General features: G+C 49.6%; 1 protein-coding gene across 2 annotated transcripts in view; it reads right to left on the bottom strand.

The window, feature by feature from the left end:
* The window catches only part of GRIK4 (glutamate ionotropic receptor kainate type subunit 4), a 441,993-nt gene that overhangs the window by 400,433 nt on the left and 16,160 nt on the right, over positions 1-25,400 (bottom strand). The gene's annotated exons all lie outside the window — the stretch shown is intronic.

The following is a 25,400-nucleotide window of genomic DNA, read 5'->3' as shown; positions in this document are numbered from 1 at the left end:
CGAGACCCTTCCCAGCTCTGCACGCACACCCGGGTCCTTGCCGCTCGTCGTGGAATCGGAGAGGCAGGGGCGAGGACATTGCAGGGACGCGGGGTCCGGATAGCCCTGCGGCCTCGGCTCTGCCCGGCCGCCCCCCTGATTAGCATGCGGCGGCCGTCGCCCCCGCGCGCGGATTCCCGGCCCTCTCCCTGGGCGCGCACACTAATAAGTTTACAAATGGAAGCCGGTGGCGCCGGTTGCAATAAAAGGCAGAAGCTCAGCTCCGGCGCTTCAATGAGAGCATTTTCCATCCTAACAAGGGACTGGATTCAGCTGCCTGGTGCCGTCTGAGCGGGGCTAGTTGCCAGAGTAACGAAAGCCTAGTGCACACGTGGTGAGAGGAGCCCGGCTCAAGACTCCAGGGCTGCGGCTGCCGACGCCTAAGTGGCCGCGGCCTCCCACGACGCCCAGGCCGCGGGGTGCAGCGCCGCAGCCTGTCTGCCTTGGCCCTTCCTAGGGTCAACAATCCATTCCTTGTGGACATCGCCCCCCCCCCAATTTTCCCACTACCCACGCTTTCTCATGGCACCCTCACCCAACCCCCAGCCTTTAAGGGGCTCTCTGGGAGCTTGTAATAAATTCATGAGTGCCTGGAGTGCCTACTAGATAGTGTGCCAAGACTGGGGGTGGGACGGGAGGCAGGCTGGACTGTGGCTGAGCAAGGGGATGGGAGGTGTAGATAGAGCATAACCCACCCCTGGCACAAACAGCAGAGAGAAAGGGAGTGGGGATTCCTGAGCTCTCTGTTGAAACAACAGGTAGGCTTTTCTGAATGTTCCAGGAAGAGGTGGAGAGGAAGTCAGGGCAGAATAATGGGGAAGGGGTGGGAGGAGAGGAGATCTAATTTCCTTGGATGGAGGAGGAAGACCAGGAGGACAGAAATCCAGAAGTACTGGGGTCTGCTGAGTCATGTGACGAGACCAGGTGGGTAATGGGCAAATACCCCCACCCCCACCCCCACTCCCTCACCAACCCCCTATAACATAAGACTCACTGCTGTGGGTCTCTCCCAGCCCTTGGCCCAGCTCGGCCCAAGACTGAGCTCAGCTATTGGGCCTCAGTTTTCAAAAGTTCAAATTTTATTCCAGAAAGTTAAGGTTGTCGTCCATCCTACTTCCTTCCCAGGAATCCAAAAATACAAGGATTGTCTCATCTCCTTTGACAACTTTCTCCTTGAGCCTAGAAGTTGTTCTCATCTAGAACTCAAAGAAGCTGGGGTCTGGAGGAACCTGGAACCGCCTCTCAGAATCCCACAGCTTTGGGGCAACTGCCTTCCAAACGGCCCGATGATCACAGCCCAGGAGAAGCTAAGCCCCAAAGCCATGTTGACTGGCCAAGTAATCCCTCCAGTAATAGACATTGCCCATATGCCTAACACAGAAAGAGTCCATTTCCTTTGCAGCAGACAAAGAAGGCAGCCCATTTTCAGGTTTGGGCTGGGGAAGCATGAGGTGGAGAGGCACACTCCCAGCCCAGTTCCTAGTCACTGAGCCAGCTGGGTGCCTGCCCGTGTGACTGACATTTCAATAACCACACACGTCCCATAGCCCAGTGATTAGAACACATCCACTCCATCCACAGAAGGCCAGAACAGGGCCTGTGTCCACTATGAGGTCCCCACTGTGACCAAGCAGCTGGAATGCACATATTCAGGGACTGGCTGCCCACCCTGGTCCCCTAGACCTGGCTCTACCTTCTCCACAGCCCCATATCCAATCAGCACTGAAATGTGTCGATTCAACCTTCTAGAGACTGTCTCCGATTAGTCCACTTCCAGAAGCATTTCTGACACATGCATTTCTCATAAATGCCTGCTACAGCTCTGCAGTTTTTCTGCCTCTTATCATCTAGCCACTTCACTACCACCAGAGGACGTCAACCTGTTGTCTCTGGTACAAATCCCTGCAGCACTCCCAGTTGCCTTCAGGCTGGTTTGCAAGGCTCTTCATAGAATGATCACTGCCAGGCCTCTAGCTTCTTCTCTTTCCCCCTTGCACCCTGGGCTCCCACAGCTTGCCTTTATTCAAACCCAAGTTCTCACTCATCCGTGTGTGTGTGTGCAAGCTCTTCCCCCAGCCCCACCCCAACTCCCACTCTTCCCCTGGCTAGCTCCTGCACACCCCTCAAAACTCAGCTTAAGCACCATCTCCTCCAGGGACCGCCACCCCCACCCCAGTTCCCTGACACCTGTCCTAGGCTGAGTTAGCCCCCCACATGTACTCATGTGCTCCCCCACTAGACTGCAAGCTCTCATCAAGGGCAAGACCCCACTCCCTGTTGGCCATATTGACAAGTGGTTAAGAGTCCCATGTTGGGGTCGGTCAGATGCGGGTTCAGTTCTCAGCTCTTCCATTTAGTTGTGTCACCTAAGTTTTCTGAATCATACTTTCTTATTAAAATGGATAATAATATCTTCTAGTTATTAAGGTTAATGGATTTAAAAAATTAACACAATACCTGACACATGGTAAAGAGTCTGTAAATGTAATAACTCTTTGTATTTCCTTAGTATCCAGCACATCTGGCGCACTCTAACACTTATTCCTAATTGTTGTGTGACTGCATGTGTGAAAGGAAGAGTATGGCACAGTTCTGAGTCTCTTTACCACCCTGGCCGTTCTCTCTTGGATATGCTTTGGCTTGTTTGTATCCCTTTTCAAGTGGGTCCCAAAGAACTGGTGACCAAGTCACAAGCCCATCATCACATGTATACAATGTAACAGACAAGAGTCAAACCCAATATCCAAATGGGTGAGAAGGCAGGAACAAGAAACATAGATAAGACCAAGTGACTGTGTCTTGGGTCACCTTGGGGTTTGGAGTTGGAGAGGAGGGAGATGGAGTGATGGCCATATCTGGAAGGCTGAACTACATCATATGGAAAGAGGCCTCACCCAAATCTCCCTCTCTGCTGTTTCCGCACCCCTAGGGAGACATGGGCTGCCCTTCCATGGCCTGGGAGACCCTTTCTGGGTCTGAGACCCTCTTGCAGCTTCTGCCTGTGCTGGGGCAGAGGATGCCTACAAGATACCCTGGGGAGTCCCAGATAAGCATCCCCCCACCCCTGTGGCTCTCCAGCAGTAGAAGTGCAGGTGGGAAGGAAGGGAGAGGACAGAGGAAGGCTGGAAACCCAGGAGGGCAGCGCTGATGGAAACGTGGGACACAAAGGGGGAGCACTCCATCAAAACTGACTTGACTTCCAGGTCTGCAAAGCTGATGACCTGCAGCAAACACCCCTCTCCTGGCTGTCTTTGGGGTGCCTGGAAAAGCCCTTTGCTCCACCCCCCATCTCCCTCCCCATCCTGAGACCACTTCAGTGGGGGTGCACAGGCTTTCTTCCTCCCTGCCTGTTGTGCAATTTTAATTATTCACCTTCCTAAACAGCCAAGATTTATGGCACACTTGAAAGAAATATTTAATTTTCCAAATGCCTATTATTCAAAAGCCAAGGAAATCTCCAGCCCTAGCATTTCTGCATTAATATCCCTCTATAGCTGAGGCAAAATAAAGATCTTCCCAGAGGCATGGAAGTGTGGATGGAAAGGGATAAAATCCTGGGCAGAGAGGAGGGGCCCCTGGAAAACACCCTGGCTCCTTCAAAGTTCATACCATCCTCACTACTCTGCTGCTAAATCAAACATTTAATCTTTTTTGTCATTGTTATCAACATCACCAAGCACATATCAGGTGCCAGGCACTGTACTAAGCAATCTTATATCCCCACAATCCTATGAGGTAGACATTATCATGCTCCCATTTTACAGATGAAGAAACTGAGGCATAGAGTCATCAAAGTTCACATCCAACTAGAAAATGGAGGAGCTGAAATTAGAACCCTGATTTCACTAACTCTCCCCCACCCTCCTACCGTCTCCTCTGTGTGTATTCTGATGGAAATGCTCTTTCTTTTTAGTGGTACAAATAGGCTATGCCTTGATTCAGTTGAATTCCGTATCCCATCATTAGACGGATGCACTGATAAATTCAATGTGTGCAGACGTGTAGGATGCCTGCTGCACACGGGGCACTGCGAGGCGAGGCTCCTTGTCCACCACAATCTTAAAATCTAATGGGAATTGGACATACATGCAAAACAAGGCAGCACCAACACAAAGCATGCAGTAACACCCACCTACCAGGGGCCCTCAAGTCTACTGAGATAAGAAGGGACCCCAGAACAAACAAGAGAGACCTGCTCAGGCCCCTACTTTAAATGCAAAACAGAGAAGAGAAGGCAGGAGGGAAGTGGGCAGGCTGGCAAAAGTAAGAAGAAGCATCGATAAAGTAAGAGAGAAGGAGTAAAACATAAAAAGTGGATAAAGAACTCTTGGGCCATTTGGTGAGGGGGAAACAGACTCTCCTACCAGCCTCTGGGAGTTTTCATTCATCAGAGCACAGGGCAGTAGCTAATGTTCATGATAATGACCCTGAACAACAACAAAAAAATGATCAAACCGTGTTCTGTGTATGCTGTTTAAGGAGGCAGGCCTGTTGCTCATATTTCTCTTCCATCCATCTGGATGGAAATATTTAATGAAAATGACCAAAAGTATTTGTTTTAAGTTGGGGTGCATAATAAAAAAGAGCATCACACTCTCCTAAAATGCCAGGTACAATAGGAATTACAGAGTGTGATTAAGTGCCACAGCCATCAGCACAGGAAGCCGGTGGACAGGAAGAGTCTGCCTGGCCATCTGTGCTCAATACCCAGCATAGGTAAGCCCCAAAAAGGATGACAGTCACAGGTAAGCCCTGTGCACCTCATCAACCCAGGGCCAAGAAGGTAGGGGAAGCGAGGGAGTCCGGGCCCCCCAAAGTCATCCCAGGGAGCCCAGGACCTCACTTCCACAGCTCCCAGGAGGCCAAGCTTGGAGCAGAATTGCCACACCTCACCCAAGGGGCCTGTGCTGTCCTGTGGGGTGGCCACTCCCAGACTTCTCCAGGAGTCCTAGGCTCAGTCATCTGAGCAAGCCCCAGCAACCTCCCTTTGCCTGGTCCTAAAAAGCTCTGATCAGCAGGCCCACTGTCTGGGAAGGTGGCAAAGTGTAAACCAGGGGACACAATGCGAGCCCTTCAGCACCACCACAGGGAGCCCTTATCCAGGACCTCAGAAGCCGGATGTAAACCAAACACAGAGCAAGAAAAAGAGTCAGATGCAAGAGAACAGCTCCTGAACCTATACCATCTCCGGAAGGTGAAAGCTTTTGCTTACTTTCTATGTGAACCTAAAACATCCCCTGAACCCATCTTCCTCCATCTATCAACTAAATCCTTTTAACTGTTATTTGTATATAAAGTACTCACTTGTTAATTTCCCACCATTTATGTTGTGTACAAATGCCTCCACATCAGCATGACTGAACCGAAAACATCTTTGGGGTGTTTAACTTACTTCATATGGAGAAATGGGGCTAACATTTATAGAGCACTTACTATCATAGGGACATTTCATGGAGTTTTGTCTCATTTAACCTCACAACAGCCCTATAAGAGAGATGTTTTTCCATTTTACACATAAGAAAACTGAGGCTCAGAGAGGTTAAGTAACTTGCTCAAAGTCACACAGCCAGGGAGTGTCAAAATGGATTCTGTTTCAGGCCCATCTGATTCCGACTCTAAGCACCACTGCTTTAAGCTGCCTCATCCAACTGACAGTGGGCACTGACTTCTTGATGATTATCACCAACAAAAGAGTAGAGAGAGGCCTCTCGAGAGGCAAATTTGGGGCTGAGGAAGAGCCCTCTGACTTCAGACATCCTTGCTCCTCATTCTTGGTCTAAGCCTGGCTGGTATTTCAGGGTCTGCAGTCCATGATGAATGGGCTCAGGGCAGACACGAGATATAATATGTCTTAATTTACTGAAGCACTTGATAGGTTGTCTGATGAAATTTTACTTGCAAAATTAATTCGGATTGTCATGGCTAGGTGCTCCTGTCATCCAGACAGCAGGGAGGCTGGGAGACAATAAACAAGTGGTCAAGAGAAGATGCTGGACGGGCAGGAGCAGGAGTGCAGCGCCAGAGGCAGGCACAGCCCAAGGGGAGGCTCCTGCAGCCAGAGGAGGTTCTGCTCTCCTTCCCTGGAAGGGGCAGAACCAGCGCCTGCAGCAAGAAGCCCGCGGGGACATGGAAGGGCGGCCACGCTGAATGGGAGACACTTGTCAGAAAGGAGGGGTCTCTCTCAATAGTCTAAAGGTGCTGGCAAGTGGCAGGGGCGAGGGAGGGGCATGAAGAGTTCCTTCTAGTCCCTGAGTTCTATGCGGCCGTAATACATGGCCCAGAACCTCACAGATAGAGCCACATGAGTGGAACAGTCGGCCCTGAGGCCCCGAATGCTGCCACCAAGCGGGCTCCAAGAAGAAGCCACCTGTCCCTAGTCAGGGTATTTTAGGCCCCAGCCAGGCCAGCCTTGCAGAGGAAGTCAGAGGCGGGTGCCTCCTGTGAGCTGGAGGCAGGCTGGATGGGGTCAGCTCAAAGGAGGAAGATGAGGCCCTCCAGAAGGCGGGGGACCTTGGGAGGGGAGGCAGAGAGACTAATTAGGAGAAATCAAGGGGCCCAGGGCACAGAGTCGAGCTGAACTGGCACGGGGGGTGGGAACGTGACTGCCATTCACAATTAACGAAGGAGCAGAGAAGAGGTGAATTACTGTAATTATGAGCTGATGGAGCACAGTTTAAAAAAAAAAGTGTTCCTCTGTGTGTATCTTGTGTATATGCAAGAGGTTAAGAGGAGGGTGCCATTCTCTTGCTCCTAAAGCAAAAGGTAAGGATTAAGCCAATTCCAAAGGTAAATGTTATCAGTATGTTGAAGACAGTAAACAGGGACCTATGGACTTAGAGAAATTAGCTGGGCTGAAAGGAAGCCAGGCAGAATCCAAGCAAAAGTAAACACACCCAAGAAACCTCAATCCCCCTCTTTGTGGTGTTGGCAGGAAATAAGTAGAGTTGTTGGTTTTGAGTGGGGAGAAGGTGCTGGCTCCTGGATGCACTTGGCATGAACCTTGCAAAATGACTTGAGCTGACTTGCATTTTAGAAGGTTTACTCTTGCTGTAATGTGAAGACTAGAACGTGGGGAGGGGGGTGGGGAAAATAGAAGCAGAGAGGTGAAGAGAGGATGGGGCTCAGACTGGCATGGTAGTTAGCAGAAGGGGAAAAGTGGTGACATTTGGGGTATATTTTGAGGGTGGAACAAATAAGATTGCTGAGTTGAATATGGGGTGTGAGAGAAAGGAGTCCAGAATGAATGAATGAATGAATGAATGAATGAGTGTCCCACCCAGAATGCACTATTATGTGCACCCAGATGCAATGACATTTCCTTCTCCCAGGCATACCTGTACTCCCCACCTCTCTTCTCTTCCATTTAAACCTTGACCTATCCCTGTCCCTTCCAACTACATGATAATTTACTTTAATTCAAGTTAACAGCCCTTTGTGTGCCAGCCTGGAAACCTAACCACCACTTGAGAATACATTTCTACGAGGAGAACTGGTTTCAAGTAGCTGACAGCTCATTTATAAATAAACCGTTAGAAATATGACCTGTACCTAGGTGGGAAGTGCCTGTGTAAACTGTGTCATTGCTACATCATCAAATCCAAGGCAAAGTGGTCTCTGTTGCTCCCAAGTCAAATGGCAGCCCCATCGCCATGATTCCTGGTGGGCAGGAGCATCGATAATGATGGCGGGCCAGAAGAAACCCCAAGGCCTCTCCAGATGATGGAGCGGTTGGGGAGGGAGGAAGGAGCGTGAGGACTTGCTGCACTTCCGGCTTTCCCGGGAGGTCTGCAGGTGGCAAGAGAGCAGGCTACCTCTCAGCCCCTCCTCCCATCTCTCTGCCTCATGCTCTGTGCTTCTCAATTCAATTTGCCAAATATGAAACTGCCCAGAAGTAGGTGAGTAGAGAAAGACAGGCGGACCATGAGAGAGAAGGAGCCTGCTGTGTGCATCTGGCAGCAGCCTGGGTCCCCAGGTGCATTTTCTTGAGGGACAATGAAGAAGGTGCAGTGTGTTGGCTGGGCACATCGAACCCATAAGCAGAGGTGGGTATAAAGCTTCCTTAGCAACGCTGATGCAAATCAGTCTTGGAGAAACAAAAGTCAGACCTATGGCTGCTGTGTCAGCTCCAGAGATGCTCTCCCACTTCTCATGTGGCCCTCGCTGAGGCTTCTGGTTCACCATCCCATAATGAGCACTCCCAGACCTAATGAATAAACAGGAAGCTGCCAGCCAGGCTCTGAGTTAGGAATCTCAGCCAGCGAACACCGAACACCAGGCTTTCTGGGGCTTGGCGTCTCCATTTGCAGGAGTCAAGCTTAAAGTTACAGCAAACGAGTAGCCAGTCCAGCATCACCTGCAATTTGACTCCAGCTTGCAGGGGCAGGCAGTTCATGGGGCAAAGTGTGGTCCAGGGCTGCAGAGAGCCTTATCAAGTCTCACATTCTTCAGAAGCAACCAGCTCCTTCTGGTGGTCTTCACTGGTCACTCTTCCGGGATGCAGGATGCGGGATGCGAAATGCTTGCGTGGCATGCGAGTGCCAAATCTCTCTCCCCCTCTCTCCCTCCCTCCACCAGGGCTGTCCTCACTATCAGCCCCCTGAGCTGAGCAGACAGTCCCCATTTGAAAAGGAAGGGATCAGATGCACAGAGTCACAAGAGACAGGAAAGGCAAAGGAAACCAGACCCTCCTCTGTTTATGCCACATTCCAATCCTGGGAATGGGAAAAGCGACTTGAAGAAGAAAAAAAAATTAACTAAGTGGAGGCAGGAATTTTGCCCTTGCCATCAAGGTGAGGGGCTGAAAGTTGAGAGACAGTTTTCATCCAACACTGAGACATGGCCACCACCTGAATCTAAAAGGGATAGTAGAATCAGCATGCTGTGAGATACTGGAAAAGCTTTCTTAGCTAAGAACAATGAACTGCCACTGCCAACTAACCAGGTCGGTTTTAGGGCATAAACTAACTCTGCCAATAATATCCTGGGCTCAGAAACTCATGCAATCTACAAATACATTTGCTAATCCCATTTGGGCCCAACTCTAGTTTTTTAAATCTGTTCATTCACCTTTCTTTCATTCCTTTAGCCTTATAGGTACTTATAGTTCAGGGATTCCAGATATTTATTCATTCTCTCTCCCCCCACAACCTGTGTGTGTGTGTGTGTGTGTGTGTGTTACTGACATTATCCATAAATGTAAGTGTCCCCACTCTCAGGCACATCTTCATCTACTTCCCAAATGGTTTCTCTCTGTTAAAGCAGGACCTTGACACCGTGGCCTGGACCTGCCCTAATCCTCTCCCAGGCCCTTCCTCCAACCTGCCGGTGCTGGGAGCACACAGCCCATTTTGGGGTGAGAAATCTCAGGGCACAAGTGACATGTGGGCAGGCACTTTACAGTTCCTCAGCTTACTCAGAGTTCAGCAGTACTGCGGGCCTTGCTTCCAACCTGTTCCTGACCCCTTTTAACTTCTCCCTCCCCACCCGCCCACAATCTCAAAGGGCTTACAGTTTGCTGCCTGGTTCCAAATATAATCCTGAGTTGCGGTCATAACTTCTTCTCCACATAGCCTCTTGGAAAATGAACTGACTTCTCATTTCTCCAGGCCCAGGTCGAGTTCCCTCAGTTTCTAACCCTTTTAATCCCTTCTGATCCCACTGATTTTTCCCACTTGCTCCCTTCCCTGCTTCATTCTACCCTCCCCCTCTCTGAAGATGTTTCCCCCGAGGCCACCCGTGGTTCCTAAGGAACACTGGCAGCCTCAGGGGCAGGGACACCATTGGCCACCCTCACCCCCTCCGCCTGGTGTCCATGATGCCGGCTCTTCTGGATTTCCTCCCCCTCTGGATCTCCTCAGTTGGTAGATTCCTCCACTCAGCCCTTACATGGTGGATCTCAGGGTCCTATCGCTGGCCCTATTTTCTCCCCCACCATGCACTCTCTCTGGGCAATCTCACTGAAACCCTGTCTATTATCTCACAACTGCAAGTCTTTACATCCAGCTTCTTTTCTCTTTAGGAAGGTCTTGGATAGGCATAAGGATAGTCCCTTATAACCTCCCCTGTGCAAACCAACTCCATTCCTTTGAACCGTCCTCCCTTCTTTGACTCACCTGGTGGAATCCCAAGCCTGACTGAGCCCAACTCTCCATCTTCCTACACTTGCACCTCAGAGAAAACCACAAACCCAGGCTGACTACTTGCACTTTCAGTTTATAACCACAAGCTGCCGACACTCAACACCACTGCCCCATTTATTTGCCCCTCTTCACAGCAAATCTCAAAGAACTTTTTGGGTTTGTTCCCCTACTCCTCTCCTCCCATTCAGTCTTCAACCACTCCAGCCTGCTTCTTACCAAGGTCATCAGTGACCACATGTTGCCAAATCCTACAGACACATCTGTCATCTCCCCATCAGCACCACTGGATCCAGCTGACCGCCTCCTCTTTGCCGTGCTGCCCTGGCTCGCCCCCACCCTCTGGCCACTCTTTCTCCTTCCCCAGTGCTGGCCTCCCCACCCCACTTGACTCTAATATCAGCCCACCCAGGACTCTGTCCCCAGCCCTCTTCTTTACCTACATTGTCTCCCTATTTTCTTTCACTTTCCTCTTCATCACCGATGACTCCCAAATTACATCTCCAGCCCTGACCTTCCACCTGCGCAAGAGACTGATATCGTCACTTAGGTGTCTAACCAGCATCTCAAATTTAGCCTGCTAAAGAGAGAACCCCCAACACTCCCCCAACCCATCCACACCCAATCTTTCTCCCGTCCCAGCAACACTCAATAGCATCCTCTGCCTCCCAAGTCTTCCAATCAGGGCTTAGGGGTCATCCTTGATTTCACCTCTTCCTTCACCCCCCACCCCCTCCCAATCCATCAGCAGCAATACTGCTGGTTCTACGTCCATCAGGGCTCTGCTGGCATCTGTCCATCTATTACTATACACCCGTGTCTAGGTCACCTCATCTCACACCTGAACCTCCGCCACAGCCTCCTGAGGGGCCCTTCTGCTTGCATTCTTGCCCCTTGACAGTCCAGTCCCCACATGGCAGCCAGACAGCGAGCGTTTTAAAATGTAAGTCAGATCACATCACTCCTCTGCTCAAAACCTTTTATGGCTTTTCATCACACTTAGAATAAAATCCATTGCAAGTGGCAAAAAGCACAACTCAAATTGGCTTAAACGATAACAACTAATTTATTGATAGCACAATGGCTAAAGCTGTTGCAGACCTCACCTCTTCACCCCTCAATATCCAGGGGAGCCCTTCTCTAGATGCCACAAGGGGCCAGAAAGGCCAGCAGCTGCCCTGGCTATTCAGAGTTCTCATCCCTAAAGGCTCTCTCTGCTTAGGGATTTCTCTGGTCTTCCCTCATTTCAGCTGCAACTCTGCATCCCAGCTCCACCAGCTGCTTGGCCTCTCTCCTGTCCCAGGCTTATGCTGTGATGCGAGCAGCCATTTGCTGCACTTAACCTTTCCTCCCTGCCCACCGAGGGGCTTGACGAAAGGGCAGGGCAGGCTCCCACCCTCTCTCCACCCGCATGCCCTTTTCAAGGAAAGAAGCCTTTAAACTCATGCTACCTCAACAACCCACAGAGGTACCACTCCTTCCTCGTTATCGTTTGTGTTCGTCCACACCACACAGCACCCCGTGGGGACATGTTTCTTCCAATAAGAAATAGCCCAGAACTAGAACATCCTTACAGCCCCCTCGGCCCTGGGCTGGCTGCTGTGCTGGGGCAGGGAGACAGGATGCCTGGCCGGGCCCCACATGCAGGGCCACACCGAGTCACAGACGCCATGGCCCCTACCCCTCAGACAGGCAGTTTACGGTCTCAAATTCTCATGGGAAATATGTGCCCCTAGCAGACATGCTCTCCTGTGCAAAAGAGCCCTTTCTCCCCTGCAAATTCTGTCCCCTCTGCTGTGTGACTTTTGGTAAATCACTCAGCCTCTCAGGGCTTTGGAGATCCTGACTGGAACATGATGGGGCTGGGAGAGTGGTCTTCAGGGTTTCCCCTGCCACTACTATGCAGTGATTCTCAGGCCTAGAATGTAAGTCTGGAGCTGTGTTGCCACATCAAATGCCTGGCCCCCAGGAGGACAGTGATGTGATACAAAGGAGTCCTGACTCCAGTGCTTCCATCCAGGAGGCATACCTGTCCCCACGCTGCACTGGAGCCTTCTCCAGAACATCAATAGGATCTTGTCAGTATCTCTCTTAAAACCCACTGCTTAGATGATAAGGTCCAAATCCCCCAGCAAGGCAACCAGTGGCCTCATCTCTCTCCACTCCTTCTGCAGCCCCGATGGCCAGGCCACCCATCTATTTCCGGGCCTGGGGTGCCCTTCCCTCTTAGTCCCCACAAGTCCATAATATTCAAGGCTCTGCTCAAATGGCCCTGGTGCATCCTTTCCCACCCCCATCCCCTAATCAGGCTGAAAGACACCTCCATCGAGACATCCACGCACAGTGTCTTCCTTCCCACTCCAACCAGTCAGTTCTGACCACCTGGCATTGTGTGTACTTTCACACTCAGTGAGCTCCCAGGTGCCAGGCAGCGTGGGAAAGAGAAAAGGCTTGCAGTGGATGGAGCAGGGCCAGGCCACGCTTCAGGCTGGCTACCAGGCGAAGGCTCACACGAAGACTAAGGCAAACGCTTGTGCATATGTTCCCCAGGGTCCCCCAGGGTCAGGACCCTTACGTCCTCTGTGCCCCCTGCCACATACACCCCCACAGGAGCCCCCGGGAGTCACCCAGACACAGGGCCGGGCAGCCCTGCTGACCCTGGCAGGCACCCAGCAACAAGGGCCACCAATTCCCCTTGCACCCGACACACTTATCCCACTAATGAGAAGTTTCTTAAAGTTCTAACAAGGCTGTCTCCACCGAGCAGGTTCAGTAACAGATTCTTATAAAGAATAAATTCAGCAAATTAGTAGATCCACAGGAAGGGGCCCAAATTTCCCAAATGCCTGGCATTTGCTGTCTTTTAATTAAAAAATAATATATTGATGAGCTCACATAATTTCTGGTCTTTCCCTAAGAATGAGTTTCTGATTTTCTGTGTAAGATGTTTCAGTGGAAAATCTGCATGTTTATGTTAAGACAAAAAAAAAAAAAAAAACAATTCTGAATGCCTGGAAACAAGGAAGTCTTCCCTGCTTGGCCACACCTAGTTCCAAACCCCTCCCAACTCCTTCCTCCACTTACTTGATTGTCACCCTGAAAATGCTTGTGAGACTTTGTCACACCTCTAAACAGATTCCAACTGAGCCAGGAGAAGGGCCCTCTTGCCCACTCCATGTCGCCCTATTACTTATTCATCTCTCTATCCCTCCACCCAGCCAGACAGCTATTTAGTGCACTCTGAGCCAGGAGCTAAACATTCAAAGAGCCTGAAGCAAGGTCTCTGACCTCCAAGAGCTTGCAGTCTAGCTTCAAAAATGCTCAGATATGAAGGGCCACAGTAAGGCATGCCCAGAGTATTCTGAGGGCAAAGGGGAGGGTGACCGTATCTAGGAAAGACTTTGAGGCAAGGCTTTATGGAGAAGATGGCCACAGAGCTGACTCCTTCAAATGAGTGGAGGGGAGAGAGAGGGAAAGGGGTTTCAAGTGGATGGAACAGAACATGCAAAGGGCCTGAGGGATGCAACACACAAGCAGTGGAGAAAACAGAAAAGCGTTTGGTGCTGCAGAGCCCAAGGGGCAGAGGGCCTGGGGAGGCACACAGAGCTCTGCAAGCAAGAGACTGAAGCTGGGCAGTCTGCCAGTGCCAACTCCCCTCAGCATCCTGAAGCTGCCCTGGGTCCCAGAGCCTGAGGAGATTAGAGATCAAAGGCAACGTTGGTTCCTCTAGCAAGCATATGAGTCGTTTTGTCTGCAACTGAGAAAAAGGAAAGACACGCTAAAGAACTCAAGATTGAAAGTAGAGCTGAGTCGCAGCTGGGCAGCCGAGGGGTCTCATCCTTCACCGTCCAAGCTCTATGACCACACTCTCTCTGGGGCCATGCCAAGGCCCAGCACCGCCCAAGGTGTTGGCCTCACATCCGGTCTGCGTCCCTGCTTCTGAGGGGACCTCCTAGGAGAAGCAATCAGGCCGTCAGAATGGCAAGCATGGAAGCCAGAAAACCCTGGCCTAGCAAGCAGAGCTCCTCAGAGAGAATCATTCCAAACTGCTAGGCCAGTTCTTCCGCAGCTCACCCTCTCCCTACCCATTGCCGTCCTTGGAAAACCCCCCGATCACTGCTCTGGACGAGCTGGGGTTTTAGCCCATCTTTCCTGAGGTGCAGCCCTGAGAACTGCACCCTTCCCCAGGTGAGACAGCAGAGCAAAGCCACGTCAGCTGGGGATGGACCAGTGAGGCAGGAGGGCAAAGCCAGGGCTGGGCGGGGAGGCTTCTAGTGAGGGCTCCCACCGGCTAAAACCCCATCTTTTCCACACATGGGACCCCCATAGGGAACACCAGCCCACAGGACCCTGTTAGAAACAGAGAACTGCTCTACATCAGCATCAACACCTGGATCAGCCAGTGTAGACGAAGGGCTCTCAGGCATTGGCCACAGGGATGCCAGTGGGAGAAGCCGAGGGGACCTAGGCCATGCCGCGGCGTCCCAGACCACAGCGTCGAGCCCCCCAGCCCTGAGCCACACTCCTCAGTGGGGATGGAAGGAGACTGCATCCCATCCCTGGCTTGGCTCTGCAAACACAGAGAGTCACCTCTGTGAAATTCTCATTAAGGAGCATGGTTCTCCATAACTCTTCTTCTGTCTTCATAAAGCCTGAATTAAAGAACCTCTAGGTGTAGTTATCTAAATATTCCTGAAACCAGGGGTTCCCTACCTGACAGTTATCATCAAGATTTCTGGAGTCCAGAGTAGGTAAAACCCAGGAAACAGCTTCAACTACTCACTTTGGAAATTCATTGTTACTGCTATTTCATATGAAGTAGGAGAGGAATTAAGAGCCTGGTTCCTGGGGTCAAACCACGTGGGTTCAAATCGCATCATCTCCTGGCTCTGTGACCTTGGCTGAGTCACTTGACCTCTCTGAGCCTCAGTTTCTCTCATATATAAAAAGGGCTCATAATGATAGCACTTAGGAAAGTGCTCACCACACAGCAATCATTCAATACAAGTCAGCTATTATTAACATTATTAACTTGGTCTGATTACAGGTGATCCCCCTTCTTACATTTGCTTCACAGCGTTTTTTAAACTCTCATCAATGCACATATATCATTTAATAAAAAAAAAACTGTCTTGGGAAAATAACCCTCAAATGAATTAACTTAAAACAGTTTCAGCCAAAAGAATATTGGAAAGACTCCGGATGAGGTGGTTTTGAGTTAGCAGCGCTCCATTTCTGCCATGACAACATGACGTCTTGTGCTAAGAGTCACGCACATAGTGTGACTGCGTGACTGTGAAAACCTCGTGGCTTGCACTCCCTTTATCCAGTGTATGGACAGATGAGTGGAAAAATGGGACAAAAATTAGATGAAGAATAGGGTGGGACGGAGGGGATGGAAAGATTTAGGTGTTCTTTTTTGCTTTTGTTTTTATTTTGGAGTCAGGAAAAGGGTCAAAAATTGATTGTGGTGATGAATGCACAACTGTATGATGGTGTGAACAACTGATTGTACACTGTGGATGCCTGTAGGATGTGTGAATATATCTCAATTAAACTGTATTTTAAAAAAAAGGAAATGAACAATGGGGGGAGGAGAGGAATGGGATGTTTGGGATGTTCTTTTTTATTTTAATTTTTATTTTATTTTTTGAAGTAATGAAAATGTTCAAAGTTTCATTGTGGTGATGAAAGCACAACTATATGACAATACAGTGAACAACTGATTGTACACTTTGGATGATTGTATGTTATGTGATTATATCTCAATAAAATTGCATTTAAAAAAGTGAGAGATTAAGACATTCTCAGACAAACAAAAGCTGGAGGAGTTCATCACCACTAGACCTGTTCTACAAGCAATGCTAAAGGGAGTTCTTCAGACTGAAAGAAAAGTAGACAATGGTTCAAAAGAGCATAAAGAAATAAAGACCTGCAGTAAAGGTAGCCATTAGGGTCATTATGAATACCAGTATTATTGTAATGTATTATTTGGTATGCAATTCCATTTCTTACTTCTCACTTCCTGCTAAAATTCAAATGCATAAAAAGTAAGATAAATCTATGTTTTTGGACATAAAATGTACAAAGATACAAGCAATAACAAGTAGATAAAAAAAGGGGGAGTGGAACAGAGGGGTATAGGAAAAATATATGTACAAGCTATTGAAATAAAGTTGGTATCAAACCAAAAAAAAAAAAAAAAGTCCTGCATAAAAGTGCCCACGTCCCCTTTTTAGCAAAGTCTCCTGTTGTTTCCTCAAAGCTGTGACTAAAGGATTATACCTTGCAGTGAACAGAGCAAGCTCACCCGGCCACCCCACCAGGCCCCACCTACTCTGGTCCACTCACGCCTTGCAGACTCCATGAGGAGACCCCAGCATGGCCACGGGAGAAAGGAATGCCCAGGCCTCACAAGAGGACTGCTGGAATAGCTAAGGGGGAGGGGCTGCTCTGCCTCAGTTTCCCCATTCACAAATCAGAAAACAGTAGCCCTCCAGCCCAGGGTTGTTGTTTTAAGGACTAAATGAGATAACTGAGGAAAAGCTTGGTTCCTCTTTCCTCTAGATCTTCAGTTTCCTCTTTACAGTACCTTCATGAACAGGGTCAAATATGGCTTCTACAATACATCCTTGTTGAGTATTCCTCAAACTCCATGTCCAGCCACAACCTCTCACTCCACTGGGCCAGAGCTCCAGTGACTCCCAGGACATCTCCCATCCCTAACAAACTTAGCCTGTTCCAAACCCACTGAGGTGGGAGTGGGGGTAACCCGGGAGGGACCCAACTTCCTAAGAACACTGCTGCACATTTTCCAATTTTCAAGTTTTAAAGGAAAGAATACTTTTCTTGATACCCACATGTTGTTGCCCTTTTTGCTGAAGTAGCTTATTCAGGTCAATGTAATAAATATTTATGAAGGCCTTCTCAAAAGGCTTATTCAGAAACAAATAGAACAGCCCCAGCCCTCAAGAAATACCTGGTCTTCTGGGTGAAACAGACACATGAATAGTTTCAACACACTGCGAGACGAGTGCACCAATAAACCTGTACAAGTTATGGTGCCAGCACAAAGGAGGATCTCGGCTGTCCAGAGGGGATGAGTCAGCAAAGGCCTGAGCTGGGTCTTGAAGGATGAATAGGAGTTCGGCAGGCAGGCAAGGAGACAAAGACAGAGAGAACCAGTCGGCCAAAAACCCGGAAACTTGAACTAGCACAGCCCATTCGAGCTGGACCATGGGTTAACCATCAGATGGTGAGTGGTAAAAGTTATCCTGGAGAGGTGGGCTGGGGCACATTGGGGAAAGCCTTATATAGCAGACAAATAAGCGGTTCTTTGTATCTTATGGGGTGTGAGAAACAAGCACTATTTCTAAAAGGAATAAACACTCACCTGATTGTGGAGAAGAAAAGAATTTATTCACGATCTTGCAAGAACGGGCACCCAAGCAAAATGTGGGGGGTTGGCACGCAGAACAATAGACCCAGCAGAATTTATTCCCTATACCTAACTTGCACGTCCCTCTCCTGTTTCTCCAGTGGCTGGATACTTCAGAGGCTACATTCTATTGGACAAGCCTAACTAGCCACACCAATTTGAAACATGCAGCGCAGGCAAATTGGAAACATTTGAAATAAGGTTCCCACGAGAATGTGCAACATTTGAAATGGTTGGAACAAATCTCCACCCTGACTATAATGGTTATGCCCAGGCCTCTTTAGAGCCAGTCTGGGCTAGTTTGGTAACAAGTTATGAGGCTATTTTGGGAACCTCTACCCCCAAGTCTCCAGCTTGCAAGGATAGATAGTGGGCAGATAAACAGGGGGCCCGACCGTGGACTACAGTTTTGACCGTGGACTACAGTTTGTCTTTTTAACCTTCTGCCAATTCCTGAACTGCCAGGCACACCTATGCTGTGTGAAAGCTAAACTTAATCTCATTCTCACATGGGGTCAAAGCCCTCTTTGAGAACTTGATGAAAATGCAAGTACCCCTCAAAATGCATACATTCACAATTCTGCATACAATCCAGGAGGCTTCACACCCCCTGTGCCTATCAATGAACTCCCTGGATGTTTCTGAGCCCCGGGTAAAAGCCCTGGGTGTCCATCCCCCGGCCACAGTTCTTGGGAATAAACCTGGTAATGTGACCCCATCCCTTTGCTGGGGCACCCCAGAGGCTGAGCCGCTGCACTTTGTGGTTTGGGTTATGAATCTCCAAAAGCATCGCAGCATGCTCTCTCACATTAAAGCTCCCCTGCTCTCTCACGGCTGCTTGCCCAGACTGGTGAGACCTTTTGTGATGTCTCCCCAGGGGCCTGGAAGAGTCTCCTGCAAACCTGGAGCTTATCCCACCAGCGCCTTGCTGATCATCATTTATGAGCTGTTCAGTAAGCCCAGGCTCAGCCAGCCCCAGGACTCCGCTCCTGCACCCTCCCCTCTCCACCCCTCACCCTTCGCTGCCTGTCGCCAAACAGCTTCTCTACCTGTGACAACTTCTCGGATCCCCAGCCCCACAGTAACTCAATTATTTTTAAATTGCCTTTGGTGGGTAACCTTGAAAAGGTCTTTGAAGGCTAAGCAGAGTAGCGCTGCTGGGTCTCCTTTACTGCCTGCCTGCTTACCCCTGAAGGAGCTCCATTGCACCATCCCACACACGCACCCTTTGTAGAAACCAGCAGTCTGGTCCCCAGTACAGGAGTTTTGCTTCTGCGTTTGGTGACCCTGTGTTCATCTAGGAGAGGCTGACATGGCTTTAAATATTAACCGCTTTAAATATGTTGGTAATTATAACTTTGCTGATGGCAGCTCAAAATAAGCTCCAGATCAAATAAGATTTGTTGAAACTAAAATATTTCTAATTAACTCCCTGGCCAGCTTTCCACACAGCCAATGGCCACTAGGGGCAGCTGTGTGTCCTGGGAAGAGCACTGGACTTGGAGTCCAACTGAAAATTGGGGGCAGGGGGAGCAAATGACACTTACTTTCACTGTGCTGTTGTGAAGAGCAAATATCATGTTTGCCCAAGTGCTTTCCTTTTGTGATCTATTAAGTGGATACAAATATAAGAAATCATTATCACTAACAAAGATGCCCCCAGCTCACCCTCAGGGGTCTGCCCTGTGAATTGTCAGACTTCTCACCCAGAAACTCTTTAGGACAGAAGGGACACAAGTTGGCCAATAGGCCCAGGACTGTCCCCTAGAAGCCACCCCACTCTCCTCCTGCAGGGAGATGGTCCCTCTGAGGGGTGCCTTCCCCTGAGCTACCTCCCAGGCCCCTGGGAACTTTCCCCAGCAAGATCCTCTCAGCTCCCCTGGAAGTGGCTCTGGCCTTGGGTATACCCAAGAGCTTTTGAGGCAGGTGGTCAGTGACCCTTCCATTCCCCGGCATCTCTAACTTGGCTCTTAGCCTGGTGAGGACCCCAGGCAGTCTCTCTGGGACCTCCCTGGGTAAGACCCCTACCCCATCCCCGGATACAGTCAGAGGCCTGAGCCCCGGGCATGGCACCAGCAGGACTGACCTGTAGACTTGCTTAACGTACTGCGTTGACTTGGCAACGGAGAAACCCAACCATTTTCTTTCTCATGGCTTCCTCCCTCTCTGGGGGCAAGACAGGAGGTTGACCAGGAGGGTTGCCGGTTTAAAGACCTCAGACAAGGGTCAAACTTCAGCACCTAGCCTGTCTCCGCATTCAGGCAGAGAAGGAACTTGCAGCATGCAGCAGTCTGCCCAGCCAGCCCTGAGCAGCATGGAAGCCAACGACGATGGCTAAGGTAATAGACACAATTTCGTTACTAATGTGAAAATTGATTCTAAGTCATGGAGAAAGAAAAGGAAAATCTGCTTGGAATGTTAAGTTCCAAGGATTTGGAATGGTTGCATGTGCTTGTGCTGAAGAGTGGGCCTTTGGCCACGTAGGCCTCCTGGGGAGGGAGTCAAACATTTACTGGGTGGACAGGGGGTGGGGTGAGGGGTGAGGGGCATCTGGTTATTTCTAACTTACCTAAATAAGCACCTGCCTGTACCTACCCACTATAGTCCGCTCTCTTCCCCAAGAGCAGATGCCATCTCCAGGCCGTCTCCCCACTGCCCTGGTGCCAGTGACGTGTCCAGTGTACCTGGGACAACAGACCCCTCCTGGAGACGGACCACCTCAGTGGGGGTGTGTGGGGTTGTGTCGTGGTGGGTACCCACACATGGTACCCAAGCTTCTTTAGGCCTCAAGAATGACTTCTGCCTCGTTAGAGCTGTCTAATACATGAAAGTGTGGCTGTGACATCAAAACACATTTTTTGTTTATTGAAGCTAAATAATTAAGACAAGGTTTTTATTTAAACATGGGCCTTGGCAATAAATCATGAACTTGCTATGTGGTTTATCTTGATGTAAAATATAGAGACATATATCCTCGCTCCCAGCCTTGGGCCTGCCTCTTCCCAAAGAAAACCCATTCAAAGATTTTTTCTTTTCTTTAAGAACACACGAATATGTGTTCCAACCTATTCACAGAAGAACATACATTTATTCTATAGCAGATTCACTCATTCATTATTAAGCACGTACTCAGTGCCTGGTGTGAGGCCAAGGCTGAGGCTATCCATAGGGGAAGGCAGCCTCCCAGCGCGGGCAGGAGGGACGCTGCACACGCCCATCCATAATGCACACTCACAAGCGCACTAAGAGGCAGGACAAAGTGTTTGGAGACCAAAGAAGAGGGAATGACTAATCCTGCCTCGGGGTTTGAGGAAAGCTTCGAGGAGGCCTCTGCATTTGTGTCCTCACCGTGTTTCCAGGTAGGATTCTCCCAGGCAGCACAGAGGTGGCCTGGTGGCAAATCCCAGGGATCTTGTCTGCACACACTGGTCTGCCTTCGTGCCCAATAAAAAGCAATGAGACATCCCTATTAAGGCCGGTGATTGCTGATTTTTAAGCTTCCCACATGACTAGGCATTTGGCATCTGCAGCTCTGAGCTAGCCCACTTACCACAGACCAAATGTCCTCTTCCTTTCCACTCCCTCCTTCCTAGAGAAACTGCATAGCCAGGTAAGGAGGGGATGGTGGGAGCATGGACGAGAAAATGAGGGGTCCTGCAGGTTCAAACTGGCATGGGGGTGAAAGTAAGGACAGTGACACAAATTAGGCTCTCCTTCAGTCCCACTGCAGCCTTCAAATATCTGCCTCAGTCAGCCTGAGTCTGCTCGCCCTTGGGGAGCCCCCACCCCCTTCAGCGGCACCTCCTGGGCAACGATCCTCAGATCCCTTGCTATCTTCCTGGCCATCCTCTGGATGACCTGTTTTTTGTCAAGTGCCTCGGCAAGGCGCTCGGCACCAGGCAGATAGCCCTCCAAGCACGCTCTAGTCAGGGTAGCATGTGGGGCTCGCACCTGGAACCCAGGACGAGGGGGCCTCCCGTCCTTATTTATGTAACTGGAATCTAAATGGGGGACTTTCTAGTTTGCTCGTGGCTAATTCCATCATTCCTGCCCGTCGATTGTTCTGCATGCTGACGATGTCCCTTCCAGCCTGGTATCGTGTGTGAATTTGAGAACCTGCCCTCTCGGTCTTCATTCAAGCCAAAGATAGAGATGTCAAACAGGACAGGCCAAAGGATGACGTCCTGTGACACCGGAGACCTACAGGAAGGGATCGGTTAATATCTGTCACATGAGTGAGTGAAAGAAGAAGCTGACAGCAGTGGCCTCTCTCTAGACCCACCCTGATCCATAATCAGTGAGTGCTTTGGGTCCTGCTCAATCAAAGGAACCCACCTGCCTGCACCTCAGGGCAGTTTACAACTTTTCATCTTATCCCTAAAGACACCATCCAGACTTGGCTAAATGCTGGCTGAAATTGAGACACCCCATGGCTAAAATATTTAGACACGGTTAGCTATCGGAAAAAAGGACATGAGGCGCGGCTGGCCTGACTTGTTCTTTATGGACTCCTGCTGGCCTCGGTGATCGCTTCTTTGTCTTCCCAGAGCAACAAAACCATCTGCTTCAGACGCTCTTCCAAAATGTTGGAGGGAAATTTATGGCCTTATAATATTTTCTAATCTAGCTGCCGCCTATTTGTGAAAACATCTGCCTGTCTTCAGACTCCGCAACCTCTCACCTTCTCCACAATTTCTCGATAACATGCACAAATGCCTCCAGAATTGCATTTATAACCTTCCACTGCTCCCCTCAGAAGGGCTGCACAGCCACCTCTGTTTGTCCCTGTCTCCAGTCTATCCCTTGCTTCGGCCCATGGTGGCATAAACGCAGCCCTGTGGTCAAGAGGAACCAGACGGGCATGTTCATCCTGAATTCATGTGCACTCACACCTACTATCAAGAAGTAAAAATTATGCCCCACTGATTGAAGGTGGGTTAGAGCACTGCTTTCATTTCTTCAAGAACGCCCATTATGGGTGAGCAAGGGATGAATATATGCAGTGTGTGAAATGTACATGGATGGGGCATAAAAAAATTCAATACTCATTGAGTCCCTGCTGTAATAATTTTAAAGGTTAATGCTTTATATCACTTACTATATGCTTCAGGTACTAAGTGCTTTATATATTTTAACTCATTTAATCTCCACTCCAGTCCTATGAGGTGGGTACTATTATTATCCCCACTTCACAGCAAATAGTTCTGATGGCTCTAAGTGGGATAGCCAGGATTGGAACCCAAGCAGCCTGGCACCAGAGTATGGGGCCTCAACTACAGTTGCCTCTTAGGAATGTTTACATGCATCAGCAAGACCCCATCCCAAGCTTTCCACTTCTTCTCCTCCAACCCCCCAGCACAGACCACACATTCTTACCCTCTGCATACTGACTATTCCCCAAACACTCACACCACTGGGCCTCCGTTCATGCAGCTGCCTCTGCCTGGAGTATCCTTTCTCCTCTTGCCCACTCAGAAAACTCCTATGCATCCTTCAGAGCCCAGTTCAATGTCACCTTTTCTATGACGCATGTCCTAACCCACTACAAGTAGAATGCTAGGTTGTTTGGGGCTTTCACTTATTCATTCATTCATTCCCCCTCCAGGTGGCCCTGTGTCCCAGCTATCACACATGCCATTCCTTTTGCCTAGGATGTCCCTGCCCTTTGCTTTGCCAGGCTACCTCCTACTTGTCCTCTGAGATGCAGCTCAAACACCTCCTCCCCAGTAAACCTTTCCTGCTGTCCAAGTCTGATTTTCTTCTTCTTCTGGGTCCCCACGGCCCCCTACATTGGCCTCTACCCTGGACATCATGCTGCATTGTGATCATTTGTTGACTTCTCTGTCTCCACTGCAAAATGTTGAACTCAGAGGCTTGTCTCTTAGTGATGAATGCAGCACCTGGCATAGAGTTGGTATCCAAAAAATATTCATTGAATGAATGATTGAATGAATGAATGGATGGATGAGTGAAGCAGCAAAACCAGGGCTCATCCCCTAAATCTCCACAAAGTGGGCCCTTTCCACAACCTTCCATTGAAAATCTCAAAGCATTTAAATCCCAAAAAAGAAATGTGCTAGGCCGACTTTGGCTTTGTCCTGAGTCTCCAGATATTTCAGAAAACTCCAGTTGAGGAATGAGTCAGAAACATCCACTTGGGAGGGACTAGTGGTTACAGGGAGGCCAAAGCTTCTCCAGACAACAAAAGATACTAATTATGAAGCCAGTGGAATGAAACCAAGGTGAGGGGGGAGGGCAGGGAAGGAGTCACATTAGAGGGAGAAAAATGAGAACAAAACAAGCAAACTCTTTAAGCAGTTGACTGAAGACTCAGAAGGGGAAGGACAGATTAAATCAACCCCCTGACAGGCAATCAATGGACATTCAATTAACGGTTACAATATTACTAATTTACGCAAAGTGTCAAAACAGTACCCTTTCCCCCTCCAATAAGACGTTGATTCTACTCTTCCCAGCTGTCTGGACAGCCCCTCACAGGGCAGGGCCAAGGGGCCATTGTGCCCGGAGCCCAGGGCAGACCCCAAGCACAGGGGGCAGCCAGGTCAGGGGAGCTCAGGGATGGCCCAGGCTGATGCAGAGGGAAAGGACTGGGGCCGGGGAAGGATGCTCAGGCCAGGCCTCTTCCAACTGGGGAGGAGGAGCCAAGGATTCAAAAAGTTCAAAATCAGAATCATGCAATCATCCTTGTGCAGGCAACGTGGGGATCTGAGCAGCCACAGATGGCCCAGCTCAGACTTTGGCTGTCTTGCTCCCTGCAGCCAATGGCATGTTGAAGGCAAAGCACCCACACCTTTCCGAAGCCGCCCTGCCCGGTGTATTGAAACCCTTCTTCATGCACAGGGCACCAGAGATGGGGCAGGGGCAGGTCTCCATTTGGGAGTAAAGAGAAGGCAAGGGGATGGCACTGATTCAGCAGGGACACCCCAAAGTCACTGACCCAACCCTCAGTGTAGCATCCTTGGCAAAGACCTGGAGAAGAAAAGGAGAGGCAGTGGCAAGCAAATCCTCTTCTTTCTCAACATCCCTGGGGCTCAGATCCTTGGCTGGATAAAGCCAGCCAGAGGGGTGTCCAGGTCGAGGCAAGGAAATATGGAGGCAGGAACCCCTTTACTTGAGCAAGCAGCAGAGCTGAGACAGGATTGGAGAGAACCCAGATGGGGAGGCAGGAGGCCTGAGTTCTGGTTCTAGCTCTCACTGCTCTTGGACAAGTCCCTTGAGCTCTCCAGGCCTGGGTTTCTTCATCTGTAATATAGAGGGGTGGATGAAAAGGTCTCTAAAGCCCCCCTTCCATTCTAATAGTACATGGAATGATCCAAGAACCTTAAACTACGTCCATGACTGCTGACAAAGCACTGGACAAAATGCTTTTGGAGGCCACTTCCAACTAACCAATGGGTCTCTTATGCTCTGCTCATCCCCAAAATGCTATCCAGCTCTGCTTCCCCTCAACACCCCAGGGCCCTCTCTCTCTTTCTACATTCCCCAGACATCATGGAGCTTTTCTAGGGTATGCCCCCTGGGATTAGAGACACGCCCCTTTCTTAAAACTTTCTCAGGACTCTGAACGTCATTCTCAGCTTTGCTTGGCATAACCCAGCCTCCTCTGTAACCCAGAAGATAGAGGCCTCCACGTATAGGACCTTGAAGCAAATGGCTTTCCAAATTAAGGATTTTAAGCACAGATGACTGAAATAGATATTGGGGAGTTGTTAAACCAGGCAGCAGCTACCTCTTCAGCCTGGAGATGCTTCCACTGGTAGCAAATG

This window comes from Choloepus didactylus, chromosome 6 (genome assembly GCF_015220235.1).
Source record: "Choloepus didactylus isolate mChoDid1 chromosome 6, mChoDid1.pri, whole genome shotgun sequence".
Classification (NCBI taxonomy): Eukaryota; Metazoa; Chordata; class Mammalia; order Pilosa; family Megalonychidae; genus Choloepus; species Choloepus didactylus.
The sequence above is the reverse complement of the archived record's forward strand: the minus strand, read 5'-3'. Positions and strand labels throughout refer to the sequence as shown.